This window comes from Zonotrichia albicollis, chromosome 5 (assembly GCF_047830755.1).
Source record: "Zonotrichia albicollis isolate bZonAlb1 chromosome 5, bZonAlb1.hap1, whole genome shotgun sequence".
Taxonomy (NCBI): Eukaryota; Metazoa; Chordata; class Aves; order Passeriformes; family Passerellidae; genus Zonotrichia; species Zonotrichia albicollis.
Genome location: NC_133823.1, coordinates 4,468,020 through 4,487,202, shown reverse-complemented (window position 1 = coordinate 4,487,202; position 19,183 = coordinate 4,468,020). Strand labels below are relative to the sequence as shown.

General features: G+C 40.0%; 1 protein-coding gene across 3 annotated transcripts in view; it reads left to right on the top strand.

The window, feature by feature from the left end:
* The window catches only part of CTNNA2 (catenin alpha 2), a 494,680-nt gene that overhangs the window by 62,906 nt on the left and 412,591 nt on the right, over window positions 1-19,183 (top strand). The gene's annotated exons all lie outside the window — the stretch shown is intronic.

Below are 19,183 nucleotides of genomic sequence, written 5' to 3'. Positions count from 1 at the left end.
CATATTCTAAAGGGTTGCTGCCTATTACTCTCACCTTCCTGCAGAGTTACCAAGTGGGTTGCAATTTTATTTGTTAGACTGTGGGTGGTTTTCCTAAGAGAAAAGAATTACATTTTTAGGAAGGTTTTAACTGCAATTATGTGATATTTTATGTATAGCTGAAAAATAAGATTTTTGGAGGTTATCCATAAGGAGTCAGGGCATTTTTTTTTGTTGCTGTTGGTTCTGAGTGGTATTTAAATATGAATATGAATGCAATATATATATGTTAAGGAGAGAAAAGAAATAATAAGCAACCAACATCCATGCAGTTGTTTGTTGAAAACCACCAAAAAATAATCATGTATGTACAAGCAGATGAAAAGATGAAGGAGCTGTGTCATGTTTTTGAAGATGAGAAGATCAGATTTTCTCTGTTGCTAAGATTTAAATTTTCTAATGTCAATCTGGGGTTGTTTTCATTAGTTTTGCCTAGGAATTTTAAATGTTCAGCCTGTGTGGCTGTTTACAACTCTGCCTTTATTACCAGAGCCATGCAGCAGTTGTGCCTTTTAGGATCTTTACATTTTTTGGACTGTTAGTTATTATTCCAGAATTTTAACAACAGCACAAATAATGGTGAGAGTTCTTGTTGCAGATTGTTTGTGACTGATTCTGTTTTCCTTCAGTGTGACACACTTTGGTCCTTCCAGATTTGCTGGAGAGAGACAGTTCTGATTGCAGTGCATGTTTTGTGGGTTTTTCCCAGTAAATTTAAATGCCAGTTACAGCATTTTAAAGGAAGCAACAATCTGTCATAAGGCAGACTAAAATAAGTGATAAATGATTTTGCATTTTTAAAAATAATAGTATCACTCAGTAACATTAATTTCCTATACCTATGAAATAAATAAGTCATTGGATAAAATTACGTCTAGTTTTGTTTCATGTTGTTTATGTAGAAAACCATAATCATGGCTGATGTTATTATTCATGAACTTAGGACTCATCCAATCTCTTGTACTCTGTGTCTGGGAAATGGGCTAATTTCTATATTTCCATAAATATATAAACACAACTGTATTCCCAACAATTCCAGTTAATTGGATATTACTTACATTTGGTGAACCTTGGTTTTATTGTATTTGAACCCTAAATCTGGTGTGCTTTTTTCCATGAGAAAGACATTATTTATTAATCTTGTCAGCTGCATTTGAACAACAGCTTTACTTTTGTAGGGTGAATGTCTTTGCATGTTTCAAACAAGTTGGGGAGAAGGTGGGTAATGGAGCAGCACTTCATGCTTGATACCTGTTGCACTTGCTTTAGAAATTGCCCTGAATTCTCCAGCAACTTCTTTATTTGATAGCTGGATTCAGGCTAATTTGCCTTCAAGACAGACCTCAGGGAAAATGAATTATAAAGGGTTATTTTTTGATCATTCATGCTCAATTCAGTTCTATAATCAGGTTAATATTAGGTCTATATATATATATATATATATTTTTTTTTACCTGAACAGGACTATTCTCCCAGTAGGGAAACTAATTTTTGTTTAGGCTCTTTCTGTCAGAGCAGTCCCAAATCTGTGGTGTTTCTGGGGGTGTGGGAGATTGGACTGTGCATGGATTGGGTGATGGCTGTTCCATGTTGGGGAGACAAAGTCAAATCGTATCACAAGAGGAATATGGAACTTTTTTCTCTCTGAAGCTGAATTTCAAACGTTTTAATGAAGGTATTATGTTGGCTTGGAAGAGAATCCTCCTTTCTTTCTCCAGCATTATAGAAGCATGCAATTGTTTAAGTGGAAAAAACCTTGATGATCTGAGATCATCAAGTCCAGCTGTTCCCCAGCCCTGCCAAGGCCACCGCTGACCCTGTCCCCAAGTGCCACATCCACACAGTTTTTAAATCATGCCAGGGATGGAGACTCCATCACTGCCCTGGGCAGCCTGTTCTTGTGCTTGACCAACCTTCCAGTGAAGAAATTTTCCTTGATATCCAATCTAAACCTCCCATAGCACAACTTGTGCCGTTTGCTCTTGTCCTAAATCTCTGCTATGTATTGCTTAAAATAATTCCTGAACTGAGCATTGCCTGCTGACTTTTTATTTCAGGATTTTTATTGAACCATTGGAGAGGCATCTGCTGCACTCTGGCCATTCCTGGTAAACATTGGTAAAAAAAAATAAAAATGTTTACCATAAAAATGGTAAACATTTCTTGTTTACCATTGTTGCAGTAACTTTTGTGCCTCTGTGCCAGCTCCAGTTGGGATCCTCTGAACGGGGAGACCTTTTGTGCTGTCTAGGAGAACCTTTAGCTAAATTTTGTCTTTTCTGTTTTTACTCTCCCGTGCTTGAAAGCTGCAGGGTATTTTTGGTATGCAGTGTCCTGTAAGATCTGGACCTTGTCAGTCTGTGCCTCCCATTTTACTCACTGCTCAGAGATGTTTATGTTTGTACTTTTGGATTTTGTGCATGTTGGCATTTCTGAAGGGAGAATGGGAACTCCGAGGGATTTAGGTCTCATGCATTACTGCCATGTTCTGCTTTATGGAATGATGGTTCTTAACTCAGAGCAATGCAATATGATGGCCGCTTTTTCTCCCCTCCTGCTGCACAAGCCAGTGTGGAAAGATGGTGAGAAAATTTGTCACTGGTGTGTCGTAGCTGGAAATGCAGATTGTGCTGGGAGCATCTTGGGTGTGCAATAAGCTGTGACTGAAAAAGCTCATGGCTGGAATAAACCTGCTCTAATTTGTGATTCTTTGTATGAACTGCTGGGTTTTCCATGCATTTGATAACTCCTCAATTTTCTTCATCATTAGGCAATTATTAGCAGCTCGGGGTTACCAGAAAGTGTTTTTATCTTTATTGTGATACGGACAAAATAATTTTATTTGCAGAATGGTTTGATTGGAAGGGACATGAAAGATCATCTTGTTCCAACCCCCTGCCATGGGCAGGGACACCTTCCACTGTCCAGGCTGCTCTGAGCCCTGTCCAGCCTGGCTGACTCTTCCCTGTAAGTGTAGGGAATAATCAGTGTGAGCAGCGGCATTGCTGGAGCCCAGGCAGGTCCCTGATCCTGTCTCCATCCTGCATCCTGAAATAGCATCTTTGGAGCTTGTCTAGACAGCTCTCTAACCCAGTTCTATTCCTGCAGATGGTTTTCTGGCAGCTTTCATGGGAGGCTTTTCAGAAAATGTTCTTGCCTGGGATTTCCAAACTCTAATCAAGAAGATCAATCTAATTATTGAAGTGTTCTTCTTCTGCTTTTGTCCTTGAAGATGTGTAGAGAGGTCTAGTGAGACAGGGATGAGTCTTTTTCGTGTCCCCAAATCCACAACTCAGCAGGTTCTTAACAATCCTGTTGATTTAATTTGGGTCATCCCTGCAGAAGGGGAACATCTAAAGGTTTTGAGGGAAAATTGGCTTTGGTTGCATTTCTAGATGATTTTTCCCAGTTTGCTTGAAAAGCAGTTCTATGTTTTAGGGTTTTTTTCAAAACATCTTGTGAACTGCCTGCCACTTCCAAAATTTCTCAGGGTTAACAAATGTATTAGCAAATTACATTAGTTTTCTTTCATGTTGAAAATGCTGATTAAATCAGGATAGGTATATCACCTTATGTTTTAAAAGTTGGTCGCATAATTGAAAGGCAGTGGCATTGATACAAAATCAGAACTGGATTTTCATTTTGCCTGATAAGGAAATTCTTGTTGATAACATAAACTTTCATTTACTCAAAGTGTTTGACACATTTAATCCAGTGGTTAAATTAAAGACTGCAGAATTGCTGCAGCAGATACAAGTGTTAATATAATTGTTTATATAACTGGAATGGTTCTAAGTCAAGGATATTTTTGTCATACAAATGTAGTGCTTTAACAGGGAGGCAACTTAAAAAAAATGTTTTTAATATCACTAAATGTGAATGAAATGTATTAAAATAAAAAACTTCAGTGACATACTTTATGAGCAGGGTCTTGGTATGGTTTGTTAAGCAGCAACTTCAAAATGGATTTTCAGATATCCAACTGAATGTGAGCTCATCATAACATGATAAAATGATCCTCAAGTGCATCAGCTGCTGGGTGTAAAGTAAACTTTATTTAAGCATTGTTATTGTTGTGACATAGTATTTGTTAATGAGATTATTATTGGAAGGATTTCCCCTTCTCAGAAGAGCTGTTGACAAATTGGAATGAGATCAGAGAAGAATTATGTGAATTATTGTGGTTTTGTCTTTTAATGGAAGCCTAAAGACTTTGGATGCATTTCATCTATGCAAAAGCTTATCAATTAAAAAGAAATTGTCTTAAATTTGCTGCCAGTATAGATTTTGAGACTATTTCTGGTAGCACTTACAGTGTAAATAACATTTTATGATTCTAATCTAAACTAAACTAGAATATGGGATTCACACCCTGAAAATAGAACATCCAAACACTAAACAGCCTCATCAGGGATTTTGGAGTAGGATTTGCAGAACAAGTAGTAACTTAGTAAGTTAAGGGGTATTGTGGCTTTACCAGTGTATATTTGTGTATCAGCAAGAGGTGGTCTTGCAGTGAAGGTTTTTTATTAATCCTACAAAATCCTCTCCCTTGAAAACAAACGGCTGAGTGAATATAAAATGTAAATAGAGGGTAAATTACATGCAAGCTGGAAAGATGGGAAAATCAGCGCTACCTGCATCTTTGATGAAGAATTGGATGGATTTTTGAAGTGTGGCGCTCATGAGGCATTTTAGATCCTGGGGTCAGTTTGGGCCCCTCATGGCAGGAGAGACCTGGAGGGGCTGGAGAGAGTCCAAGGAAGGGAACAGAGCTGGGGAAGGGTCTGGAGCTCCAGGAGGGGCTGAGGGAGCTGGGAAGGGGCTCAGCCTGGAGCAAAGGGGGCTCAGGGGGCCCTTGTGGCTCTGAGGGCACAGCTGGGGGGAGGGTCGGGCTGTGCTCCAGGGAACAGGGACAGGAGCAGAGGGAACGGCCTCAGGCTGGGCCTGGGGAGGTTAAAATCGGATATTTGGGAAAATCTCTTCATGGAAATTGTTGTGAAGGGAGTGGAGTCACCACCTCTGGAAGTGGTCACAAAATGTGGATGAGGCACTTGAGGCTGTGGTTTAGTTGCCCTCAGTTAATGGTTGCGCTTGTTGGCCTTAAAGGTGATTTCCAACCTTAATAACTCTGCGAGATGCTCTAGGTCCACCAGGAGTCATAAAACTGGGAAAATAATTAGTGGAAGAACAAAACCCTGCAGTAATGGGTCTCCTCTCTTTCTGAATCACTGAGGGAGCAATCCCTCCCTCCCTCCCTTGTTTTCTGTCATCGATCAGATTTGCCAGGGGAAAGAGAAACTAGAGCAGCACCTCTGTGATTAAATATGTATATTTCTAATGACTTGGGGAGCAATTTGGATATTGAAGTTTGCAATCCATCTTAGCTTCATTCTTCAGAGTGATCTGAAAATCTTACTCACTTTCTTCTTTTTCATTAACTACATTAGCTGCGTGTGTCATCAGTCTGCAAAAGTTGGAACGGCTAGAAAATAATCCTAATTACAAAAATAATACCCTAATTACAAGATTTTGCTTTGAGGTGTTAATTAACCCAATTCTAATGATCCATGTTCTGAGAAGCAGTGGCAGTTTCTGTTCCATTGCCCTCCAATATGTATTTCTGAACACTGAGTGATTTATTTGCAGTTCAAAAGACTCAGGGCATGGGTACATGGATATTTTGGATTTGATTTCTGTTTGTTTCCTTTGTTAATTTCTTTGGAATATTGATTCCATTGAATGTGCAATCTTTAATGGATCCAAGTAGACTTTCTGGTAATTTTGCCTGTTTTATGAAATTTTTTTTTTTTTTTGGTAACTAGAGAGATCTGAGTTTTTGATGTATTTTAAAGATGACTTTGATTTTCAGCCAGAGAAATTTAGATGAAGTTTTGCCTTAAGAAAATGGTGTAACTGTGCCTTAAGCACATGGTGTAAATTACCATATTTATTTTCCTCTTTGGTAAATTAATTTTCAGGATCTTTTCTCATAAGCTTATCAGAGGCTGGTGTTCTTGAATATTATGTGTATGAGCAGCAAATACTCAGATTGGGAAGAAATATCCTCTTCTACTTGTCTCTTTCAATGGGAGGATTAATATTTTCCCCTTTATATATTGGAGTTTCTCTCTTATTTAGTCTATTTCTCTGTACTCCTGTAGTACTTTAGTCCTCATTGATGAATCTTCAAATCTTTTACTAATTTATAATGAGGGTATTAAGGATATATAACTCTTGCTTAGCTTATCCAACACAGATTAATTCAATAATGTGCAGATGACCTTTGATGAATACACAAGGAATGTTTCTCTGCTGAGTAAAAATTTTCCTTTTTGTAGATATCTGTTTTTTAAAATAAGTCTTTTTAGTATCCTAAATGAAGCCAGCACTAGAATTTTCATTCTCATTCAGTTTCTTGGGTCAGTGTGGAACAAAGCACAAATTTCCTCTCTTCCTTCATTACTAAAAGGGTGTTTAGCCAAAAAAAAAAAAAAAAAAGCATAATCATAACAAAGTAACCTTGACATTTAATTTGTGTGTTGTTCTTTATAAACCTGTTTTAAGGATGAAAATAGACAAAATTGAGTATACATAACATTTTAAACTTATTAATTTTTGCTTAAGAATTTTTACTTCAGCTTAATTTTCACTTAAGAAACTGGTGGTGTAGAAAAGGATAAACCAAAATATTGGGTTTTCATGCCAGGTTTTGGTAGGGAGGGGACAACAGAATGTGAGAGCCTAAATGAGGGATGTGGGACTCCAGGGGCTCTCCAAAATGCAGTTTATTGTATCCAAGGTGTCACAGCAGTCCAGGGTCATGGGTGACAGAGCTGTGCCCACAGCTGTCAGCTCCAGCTGCAGGCAGGCCTGGAGACCCTGAGTTTAGGTCACAATGCATTATAGACTTTTCTTTTGGTTATAATGCATTATGTACTCTTCTTTGCTGACCATCTTCTTGCAGTAGAACCAATCCATACCTTAACTTTTATCTCTAGCCTATCATAACTACTGTCATTACCATATTCATGTTACTGTTCTCCAATCACTAAAAGTCAGTGCATTACAGTTTAAGCGAGAAGTTGTTTTTCAGTTTTCTTGCAGTGGAAAATTCTGAGAGTTTTTTTCTACTTGCACCCTTTGCTGACTTGTTTGCCTGTGCTCTCTTTCTGCTTGGTAAAAACATCTTCTTGTTTGGGGTGGGTTTATCCTTTGCTCTGAGCCATAAAACCCCTTCTAACTAACACACCCTTTGGCTCCTTGGTTATCCAGTGAGACTGGCTCAGCAATTCTTTTCTTCTATATCAAAACTTGCTTCCAGCTCTATTCCTTCATCAGACTCTACATTCAAAAATCTTTCTGCCAACCACACATATCTGTGAGAATTTCTTGTCAAACTTTCATCCTTCCCAACAACAGGGTTCAATGAGAAGCTCCTGGAAGCTTCCCCACATCCAGGGAGCCAATTCCAGCCAGCTCCAGGCTGGACTCACCACTGGACAAAGCTGACACCTCTGCACTTTCTTCCTCTAAATCCTTATCTCCTTGTACCAACAATTAATCTGTAAGTTTTCAGAGAAGGGTTTTGGAGAGAGGAGATTTGCAACCGGAATTAATTTTTCCGATTCATTTCATCTTGCTCCCTGGTAATGAAAATGTATTGTATCTGCTTATGCTAATAATAAATACTTCCTTTGGAAGGTGTTCATGTAAAAACATAATGAACCCAGTGTGCTGAATGGCTTCTGGATGCGGAGTTGTTTCCAGGGAAGATGTATTAATGTATTCAGCTTTTCCCAGGGAATTACACACATCTACACCCTTACTGTGGAGTGATTGAGCTTTTACTACTCTGCTTGAAATACTTTAATTGGCAGGTACATTTATACTTTCCTGGCAAGGATGGAAAAATTTGAGGGAAATGCATGCATATGAGGCCTAACATCTATATCTGTTTTAATACTTGTATCTATAGATATTAAAATAGATATAGGTAGATATCTATCACCTTTTTCTTCTTCCTTTTCTGTCTTCTTGGTACATATTCATTAAATCAGCTTCATTTCTATGTTCCACATCAGAAGATGTTTATGAATGGTTCTATAGCCTATTTATAGCCTATATTTATAATGGTTCCATAGTAATATTTATATTTTAATTTCTTTTTAGGCTGAGTGACTCAGTGTTTTCATGTGTGTGCAGTGTGATGTTGGTGACTGTTGGAGTGTGGTGGATGAACATTTTGTGGCAGTGGCTTTACCCTTCTTGGGTAAAACTTTTAAATGGTTTTTATTTGAGCAGTTCCTGTCTGACACAACTGAAATTCCGGTTAGAGTAGCTGGGAACAGGCAGGTGTATCCTTGTTGTAGTGCTGACTGGGATCAGTGAGTTGATTTTATAATGGTCCATGCCCTGTTAAAATGAGCGTTTCTTTGTGAGCCACTGATATGATGATTAAATCCACTGGCAAAGAGTTATATTCATTTTGGAGTTTCTGAATTCATATGAACCCAGCTCGTATGTTCAGGATGTATCAGGGTCACATCATTTAGTTCCAGCCAGGAATCACTGCCATGACTTCACACATGACCCTGCTCATCCACAGAATATTTTTAATGCTGTTATTGCAACTCTCAAGAGCTCCTGAAAGTCAATTTAATTTTGTGTTGGAATCCAAAATGCAGAGAACTCTCAGAATTTTGGGCCTGCAAGCCAAAGCTTAGAATTAAACACAGGATTTGATCTGAGACCTTGGAAAAGGCTTCCAAACTAAGGTGCTAGAAGCAAGAATGTAGGTTTGTAGTTCAAAGCAGAGACAAGTTTAGCTAATTAAAAGAAAGTTTAGAGTTTAAGATATTAAAAAGTTAATAAAATAGGTACAAAAGTAAACAAGAGATTAGAATGCAGTACTGTAAGTGCATGCCACAACATGATTAACTAAAAAAGCTGACACTGTACCATAAGTCCATAAGACAAAGTATTTAAAGATTAAGTCAAAACCATAAATATCCTTGTTAGCAGTGTTTTATTAGTCAATAAATCCTTAAAAAGTCATGTAACTAAAAGTCTTTTAACCTTCTAAACCATACTATAACAATTTGAGCCAAACTCATCCTTCCTACTTATGCAAAAATTAAGAAAATGAACTCAATTATCAAAAACAACTCAGAAGTGGCATCTCAAATTCCTTCCAAAATTCCCCACAAGTGAATTATCACAATTGTGCTTGTGTTTGAGCAGAGAAGAAGAAAATCCAGGCTGTGACCTGCATCTGTCCCCATCCTTGAGTGCAGACAGCTCTGAAGACAGAAGTTTCTATTTCCTTGCTGGTTTGCTTGGCCAGCAAGAAGAAAGTAGGAACATTATTTTCTATTTTCATATTCTAGAGATTTCAGTGTCTTTGTAAGCGGCTTTCCTGTGTTTCCACCTTGGTTGTCTGTCAGGTTTTGTTTTACCCTCTCCAAGGGCATTCTGTGAGTCCATCTCTCTCTTTACATTTTAGTTGTTTTGAATATTGGGTAGAAAGTAGCATTAGGTTTTGTTAAAGAAAAGGTGGGGAGGATGGTTTTTGACACTGGTAAAAGTTTCAGTATTTGTACTGGTCTTTAGGGGATTTGGTCTCTTTTAAAAATTAACTTTCTTCTAGCAGTAGACAAGCTGCAAGAGTGGAAATGATCATTGTAATCATCATCCTAGAGCTTTTTCAGGTGTTTAAATTTTACTGAACAGAAGTTTGAAAGCACTTTGAAACTGAAGTCTGAAATTTTGAGCTCAGTGTAGCAGATCACTGCATAATATTTTCTACATCTTTAATGAGAGGTTAGTAATGCATTTGTTCTGCACACTTCTCAGCCTTTTTCATTGAACTTAAAGCGTCCAAGAGTAAAATTGATACAATCAAGTTACAAAATTGTGTTCTTTTTTCAAGTGATTGGCCCTGCAGTTTCCTCAGTCGACATTAGTCTGTGAGGGACACTGGCTGTACTGGCTGTGGGGGTTTTGTGGCTTTTTGTGGTTTTTTTTCCTTTTGGTTTTTGGTTGTTTAATTTCAGCACTTTTTATTTATTTTCTTTGTTTTGCGACCGTTTTTGTTTTACAACCCAGCACCAGCCCTGGATGAGCCAGCAAAGACATTAAACATCCATACATCTTTTATTTTCCATCTCTCATGGAAATGAGATGGAAAGCCTGGAATATCAGTTTGTACTGAGCTGTGGGAGTTCTGTGTATAATCAAATAATGGCTTTAGAGATACTTTTGTCAGCAGAGAAATTAGAAACCAATTTTGCCAAAATCTAAGAATAAATGAAGATGTTTATGAGCTTTCCTTTTCATTAACAGTGATGTTGCTAAAGCTGATTTGCCCTGAAGTGGGATAAATCCTTCAAAAGTCTTGTGCAACTTTTGCTACAAAACTGCTGGGACAGGGAACCCAAAAACCCAAAGGATCTTTAAGTTTCATCTTTAAGTTTACTTCTTTAAGTAACATCCTCATCCTCCTGAGCTCCCTCCAGCCCTTTGCTCTCACCAGTCACTTGGGTTTGTCCCCAGGCCCCATCCTGTTCCAAAATACCTGTAAAACTTAGGAATTGTCAAGAAAGTGCAATTAAATATTTTTGAGCTGGAAAGAAAATGACTGAAAATATTAAAGGTCTCATTCTTTATGGGATGGATTTTGTGAAGGAAAGCAGTTTTGGAACACCTGAGGTGAGGGTGTGAGAAGTTCAATTTCAGATTTTAGTTTCCTGTAGTGACTACAGTGCATTTATGAAGGATTGTCTTACTACTCCCATTTGACCATTTTTGTCAATTCTTTCAAATACCTCCCTTGGCCAAAAAAAAAAAAAATATTAAATAATTCTAGTTATTAGATCATCAATCTAGGTCCTGTGATAGTCTTTTTTTTTTTTTCTTCTTTGTTATTCTTTCTGGATATAAGACCTGGGCCCTCTTAAATTCTTTTCAGAATCTTTACTTTAAAAAAAATTAAAAATCACTGCAGTTTTAACCCAGAGGTTGTTGTGCCTTTCTTCAGGCCACACTCTGTGGTGGTCCTGGATTTCCTCTGCCAGACTCCTTAAGTGGGTTCTTGCTTTTACAGTTCTTGTGTCAGTGCTCCTTAAGGCTCCCATGGTAACATCTGCTTCCAGGTTTTTCCTTACCCTTGACTCCGACACAGCTTTTGAATTTGTGTGTTTTTATTGCAGGAAAGGGCAGAAATCAGCGGGGTTGCATTTATGAGTTTGGAATTACCTGTTTTAGGGAAAATCGTTTTGGGTTAACAGCCTGTTGGGCCTGGATTCATTGGGCGCTTGCATATTGAGTTTCATGAGGGTTGTTTAAAGAAGCCTTCCTTGGAAAATCAGTCACGTTACCATTGTTCTGGGGAGCTGGCAGTCTGAGCTGCAGGTTTGGTTGCAGATTTCACACTGAATTGCTGGCAGATACAAAGGTAAAGCACACTGTGGATGAGTCAACTCGGCTGCTGTGAGTCAGGAGCTCTTCTAATGTGTCTGTTACGGATGTGGCCACCAGAATGCTGAGCCTTCAAAGTGTGGGATCTCAGGATCTCAGTCCTGAGGTGCCGGGCCACCGAGACCACCCTTGGGGGGCTCGGGAGTCCTGGAATGTTCCAGAAGTGTCTGGTGGCTGGACTTTGATCCTACACAGGAGACGACACCTGTATGAGGATAGGAGGGTTTCACCGGGGTGAATGGTGAAGGGATTGGTTAATTAGAGGGTGAAACACAGGGTTTAGGATTTCTGTACAGGGGGGTTTAGAGAAGTAAGATGGAGGAATTGGGGCGTGTCCTGTCCTCCTTCTTCTTCTCCTCCATCTTCTTTGGTGATGGTGGCATTTTTGGATTGGTTATTACTGAAAGTGCACCCAGCAATAAGAATAAATGGTATTGGGGAAAAATGATAAATATTGTACACGTAACAATGGGTATAAAGATAGGTGACTGCCCGGAGGGCAGCACAGTGTGCTCATGGCTGGCTGCTGAGCAGAGCTCTGTCGGGCTGAAAGAAAATCTTTTAGATAAACAATTAATAAACATAAAAACCGAAAGAAGAACTGAAGCCTCTTCTCGTCCTTCGATACGCGGGCTGTCCCAAGGCCACTCCGCGCCTTTCCAGGCCCTTCAAACAGCCAAAAACCCGACACAAAGGAGGGTGTAAAACTGAATGTAATAAACCATTTTTCTATCCCTTTTCTCCATCTCGCCGCCCAGAACTGTGCAGAACATTTTCCTGTGGATTTCCCCGTTGGTGGCTGCCCTAAACCTGCAGAGGCTGTGCTGGGGTGGGGCCGTGGGGCTGTCGCTGTGCCTCTGTGGGGTGATGGATTTGTCCCCACAGCTCCCCAGCACTCTGCAAGGAGCTCACTGAGCCAGAAAATGAGCAATCAGCATCTCATTTCACTCCAGTCCAGCAGGGAAGCCTGTGCTGGGTTTCCAGAATTTCCATTTCTGTAGGGTGGAACTATCAAAAACTTAATTGTGGCATCAAAATGTGCTTTTTGCTGGAGTCATTAAGCCCCACTTTTGTCCACTGAGAATAGGTGGGAAATTTGATATTCATAAAGCCTTTATTAACATTTGTAATTTCATTTCATACTCCTGCACAACTCATTTTTACTTTTCATGAGATTTTTATGATGTTGCTTATCCTTGTAGATGTATTTATTGCAGTCTTACTGTAGTAAATCTCGTAGAGGTTACTGAAAAACTTTATATAAAAAAACATGATCTGAGGCTTTTTTATTGTGTTTTATTCTGGTTTGACACGTTTTTTTTTTTAAGTAACTAAATCTCTGTATTTCAGATGTTTCTGAGACGTAGCCCAGATTTAAGTTTAATAGATTTTGGATTTGGTTGAGATTCTGTCTCAATACAAGGTGCATATATATATATATATATATATATATATATATATATATGAAAAATTAGCATTTTGCATTACATTTTCCATATTGATCAGGTCAACACATTCTGTTGACCCTATTGATCAAGTCTGATTAACCACCTTAGACCTGAATGCTCAATTATTTTATGGCAACATTCACACATCACCCAAGTATTTTTCCTTTCACAGGAGGTGTTTTAGAGGAGGGTGATCCATCCACACACACAAAAAAAAAAAAGGTGGGGAAGGATGAAGGGGAAAACAAAAAAGTTTTACTGAATCAGATTATTTGAGGCTGCTTCTAAATAAATTTGGAAAATATGTTTTGAATATTTTTCCCCCATGTAGGACTTTTGATTTTATTGTATCCCCCAGCACAGTTAATATTGTAAAATTGCTTCTGCTTGGAGATGAGATGCAAATGATGGTTCACTGTTCATTTCTGTTTGCTATTTATTTATTTAGAACACGCTTTTATTTTTTATATGTAAGTTATTCCACACAGGGAAGCAGAAGGCAGCTATTCCCATGGATAGGGAGGACAGGGAGCCCTTCTGCAGCTGGAGGGATGGAAACTGGGTGTATTGGGGAGAAAATGATGGAAATCTGGGAAATCACAACCTTCAGGGGCTGAAATGCTCGTGGAATGATGTTGTAGTGTGTTGTTAAGTTTCTTGTGTTATTCCCCCAATTTATGTATTGTTCTCCCCTATTATGTGTAAAATGGTTTCGTTCCCCCAGTTTTTCCCGCCAGTGCTAGCCTGTCAGCTAAGTTGCTATGGTAACCGCTATTCATAGTTGCCGATGTGTAATTGCTCCTCCCCTGGTTTCCCTTATAAGTGAAAGTTGTCTCCTCCCTGTCCAGTCAATCACTCCCTTTCTCCTCCCAGGTTTCGAGAACCTTCTCCTCTCTGGAGATGGTGGCTGGCTGGGATCCCAGGACACCTCCCTTACCTTTTGATTATTGGTCTCCATGGAGTGTCAGTTCTGTGAAGTTCATCCCCTCACCTTTCCCGATTGGTTCTGCCTGTACCCACCCCCCTCCTTTATAATCCTGTTTCACCCCCTATGGAAAAACTTTTTCCCAGTTGGTTTTCCCGCGGTTGGATCCCGCAACACCTTGAATAAACCGATGTTTAACCCCCGGGAAATGGTCAGCTCCGTTCCTCCCCAATACCAGCGGTGTGAGCCAGTCCGCAGCCAGCGCAGCCCGAGGCCATCAGACGCCGAAGGGCGCTGGCCAGGAATTGCAGAGGGGCGTCGGCCTTTCGCCCTCAGCTAGCCGGACTCCAAACTTCGGGCCACATATGCCCCCCTCCGCAGAATGAGTGCTCACAGAACAGCCTTGTCTGACTCAGTGTGAGCATTTCATCCAAAACAAAGAAACTGCTTGCAAACTTCTCCTCCCAAGGTAAATTTTCATGACAACAACGCTGTCCCTGAGTCTCTTACCAGATGTGTGTACAAGATCAGCAAAATGTGCTCATGATGAGAACCTGACCTGCCTTTGCCTTGCTTCTGAAGTGGCTGATTGGAATAAAACATTGCTGGATGAGACAGCTGAGCAGCCGTCTGACTTGATGAAAGGAGAAAAATAACAAAAACCTCAAGTATTTGGAGAGTGCCGCAGGCAATTGGAAAGTTTTGGAGCTCAGAAGAAGAGAGATTGCTGTTTTGTGACACTTGTTTGAGGGTGCTGTGGTACTGCAGGGATGATGCACCAGGATGCTTTGAAAGAAAATGTCTGTAAAACATTTTTGTTTGCTCCATAGGTTTTTTGCTTGTGTTTGTTTTTTTCCTGGCATGGTTGCCCTGCAGTGGGACATGATAAAAATACATTCTTTTTACCCAACTTTACTTTTACTTTATCAGCTCATTTTTTTTTACCCAACTTTTACTTTATCAACTCATCCAAAATAGGAATATTTGTAAACAGAACTAAAATTGGAAGGTTTGCGGGCATTGTGTTGTTATTTTTGGCGAGGCCCTGGCACAGGGTGCCCAGAGCAGCTGTGGCTGCCCCTGGATCCCTGGAATGCCCAAGGCTGGGATGGATTTGGAGCACCCTGGGCTGATGGAAGGTGTCCCTGCCATGGAATGGGGTTGGAAATGGATGTCCTGCAAGGTCCCCTCCAACTCAAACCATTCTGTGATTCTCTGATTTTTTTGAGTTGTACAAACATCGCTGATTTAAAATCTGCATTACTCAAAGCAATGGGGGTTTTTTTTTTATAGCCAGGCATAGGAGAGTGAAATTATGATTTAAAAAAATATGGGGGAAAAACTGAGATGTTGGGGAAAGGTCCTGTGAGCTTTTGACTTGTTCCTTTTGAGCTTTGTGAAGGAGCGAGGTGTGGAAATCACCGGGAGATGTTTTGGGAAGGTTCAAGGAGGAATGAGAAGCCAAAGCAGCCGATGCCACCTTGGGCAGCCTCTGCTCCCTCTGGTGCCTTCCTGAGCTGCAGCTCTGCCCTGCAGGGGATGGGGACGCTGGCTCTGCTCAGCAAACAGCCTGCAGAACACTGGCAAAAAAACATTTTTCAGTTATACTGGCCCAGAAATGGTAAAACCACTGTTGATGAGCCTCTTCACAAAAATGTAGTGTAATATCAACAGCCAGGGTGTGAAACTGGAGCAAGAGGGGAGATATAATTTCATGCAAATCCATAAATACTGAAAGCAGAGTATTAATAGCAGGTTGTCTCAAGTCTAATATTCTCCACTTATTTGTTTATGAGCTGAGAGGAATTAATTTTTTTACTTTCTCATCCTTACAAGTTTGTGCTGTGAGAAATACTGTGGCATTTATAACGTGCTATCTTCTAATTCTGCTGCATGACTCTGGGATTTACTGGTTCATTTTTATTCACTTGATTTATGAAAACAATTCAAACTCCTGCTAATTTTAATGCAAGTACTTGTTTAGTGCTAAGGATATACTTAAATGCTGTGCTGGGTTTTCCTTGAAATTCCTCCTTGGTAAGAACTGGAACCTTCAGTCCTCTGTTTCTTTTTAGCTGGTGCTTGTTATGAACAAGTAGCAGTTAAAAGAGAAATAAATAAAAAAAAAAAAAACAAAAAAAAAAAAACAAAACAAAACAAACCCCAAAACAAAGAAAAACAAAAACCCAGAAAAAATAGAATCTTTTTCTTTTAACCTGTGCAATCAATGGGACTGTCATGGACTGATTTTTGTAGCTCTACTAAAGAGACATTTTTTCTTAAGTGACGCAATCTTAATTCTTTTTATAGTTGAGTAAAAATATTTTAAACATTTATGTTAACTTTGCTGTTAAATGTGTGACAGGAAATTGCCTGTAAAATACATTTTTAAAAAGCATTAGGGCTGATAAAAGTTTTACCTTGTAGATTCCACAAGTATCCCTAGATTTATTTTAAATCACATATGCTTTTAGATACAGATTCCTACACATAAATGTAAAATCAAATTGTTCAAAGATGGAATAAACAGAGGTGCTTTTCTTTGTGAAGGAGCATTATAGATAAAACCTTAAAAAAAAAATCTGTATTTTGCTAAAGGTTTAAGATTCTGATTCAAGATTTAAAATTCTGGTGGTTTTCTAGATGTTAGAATAAAAATTATACATCATGGCCTTAACTATGAAGAAACTGCAAAGAGAAAATTAAAATGATTTGTGCCGTACCCTGGCACAGCACATGAGGAATGTTTTCTGTCACTCACTCAGCTGCCCTAACACATCTCTGCTTTCAGCATGGGGAGATCTGGGCAGATTTTGGGCCATATCCATGGACTTGAACAACCCAGTTTCCAGGCAATTCTTACACAGATTTTTCAGGTGGGAATGAATATGTTTTTTAGTACTTGGTTAGCCAAGACATAATCTTTGCATGGCTTAAATGGAAATTTTAAAATTTTGAAATTTCTGTTGAAATTTTCTTCCAGCCTTCCAAGAGGATAACACATCAGGAATTATCAGCTGCTGCATCCAGGCAGCAGAGGCAAAAGTCCTGTTAATTCCTTTGCTTTTCAGAGGCAGAGTGTGACCGTGTTCACAGGGGTCTCAGGTTGAGGGAAGAGATGGAGATCTGACTCTATATTTCAGAAGGCTTGATTTATTATTTTATGATATATATTACATTAAAACCATACTAAAAGAATAGAAGAAAGGATTTCATCAGAAGGCTGGCTAAGAATAGAATAGAAAAGAATGAGAACAAAGGTTTGTGGCTCGGACTCTCTGTTCGAGCCAGCTGACTGTGATTGGCCATTAATTAGAAACAACCACATGAGACCAATCACAGATGCACCTGTTGCATTCCACAGCAGCAGATAACCATTGTTTACATTTTGTTCCTGAGGCCTCTCAGCTTCTCAGGAGGAAAAAATCCTAAGGAAAGAATTTTTTTATAGAAGTTGTCTGTGACAGCAGAGTCCTGTTAAAAATCAGCAAAACCCCTGAAGGATGGGTGTTTGAGATGTGATGCTGGGAAGGGCTGCCAGGCTGAGCTGGGGTTGCCCTGTTTGCTGTCTTTAGCAGTGTCCAGGGGCAGGGGGCTGTTGGGATCTCTCACTGACCACAGTGACCCCAAGAAAAGCTGGAAAGTCTCTTTTCCCAGCCTGGTGCTTGAAGAAAGAGTCAGGGCTCTTCATTTCTTGGTCTCAAGGTTGTTCATTGTTTCTTATGTATAAAATTCTTTCTCCTGTCCAGCCAAGGTCTGTTCAGCAGGTCAGACAGAGGCATTCTGCCTGCCCCTGGGGTCGTGTTATGTCTTTATACTAAAAACTAAATGTACAATATTTACAATAACTTCCCAGTACCTATTACCTATGTTAGACAGTGAGCTTCTACTCTAAACCAATCCAAAAGTGCCACCATCACAGCAGAAGATGGAGGCCAAGAGGAAGAAGAAGGAGAAAGGCTGGACATTCCCAGATCCCTCCATCATGCCCCCCTTAATCCCCATTCTAAAAACCCCCAAATCTACTTTTTCACCCTGTGATAAATCCACTGTCATTCTACTTAATTTGTTGTGGCTTGCAGATCTTCATCTAAGGTTGGTCACTTGCTCCATGGGTCATAATCAAACCCACAGGGGCATTTCTGGGCTCTGTGCCAGGGTCTCTGAGCCCCCTGGCAGGGTCTGGGCTGCCCAGGACAGACAGAGGGATGTCCTGGCTCCTGACAGGGGGCTGTGGGAGATGGCTTGGCTTGGGAAATTTTCAGGGATCACTCTCCTTGAATCACTGATTGGCAAGAGCCAAGACTTCCTCAGCCTCAGATTTGGGCAAAAAAGGAGCTAGAACACGAAATTGGTGAAGGTTTCACAAAGGGGTGTGCAGGGAGGGAGGTTTGCTCTCTCCAATCACTCCTCTCTCAGTTTTTTGTTCCAGTTCCACTGCCTGTTTTTGAGGCAGTGATTTGATTCTCAGCTAATTCCTGCCAGCACTTTTTGTGGTGTTTGTACAGAGTGTAAGAAACGTGGATTTTTGCAGTTAGCTCCTGTATCAGGGATGAAACTTGACTAAATAAGGAGAGCCTGGTGCTGTGTGCCTGGACTTGTTTAAAACTTCTAATGCTGCCTGAAGTGACATTGTCAGGGGGAAGCCATGGTTTAGGTGCAGCTGCTGTGGACTGAGATTTACTCCCTGGTTTCACTGTCAATAAAAGTGTGTCAGCTCAATGGAATTCTGATTTTTTTCAGTATTTTAACCAAAGGTCCAGATGATGGAAAGGAGAAATGCCTTCAACACCAAGCTTGAGCTGGGAGACAGAATGAGGAGTCAACATAACCTTGGCAAAGTGCAAATGATAATCTGAAAATATAGAATCTAATTCAGTCCAGACAATTAGAAAGCTCTGCCTTTGGCCAAGTGTAATTAACTGCATAAATACACATCAGTGACCTGCCATCGCAGAGGGGACGAGGAATTGTAGAACGCCTCATGGATGAGCATGGCGAGAGTGTTGTGATTTCCTGAACAGGCCTGCACTAAATCAGCTGTGCATCAGAGATAATCCTTCCTGAAAATACTCCTGCCATGCTTTTCAGCCCTGGTGGGGCTGTGCTGGTAAAGTAAGGGGAAAGATTGAGGGAATCTCCTGAGCATGAAGGGACACACAAGGATCATCCAGTCCAGCTCCTGGCCCTGCACAGACACCCCAACAATCCCATCCTATCCCTGGGAATGTTGTCCAAACTCTCCTGGAGCTCTGGCAGATGTGGGGCTGTGCCCATTCCCTGGGGAAAAACC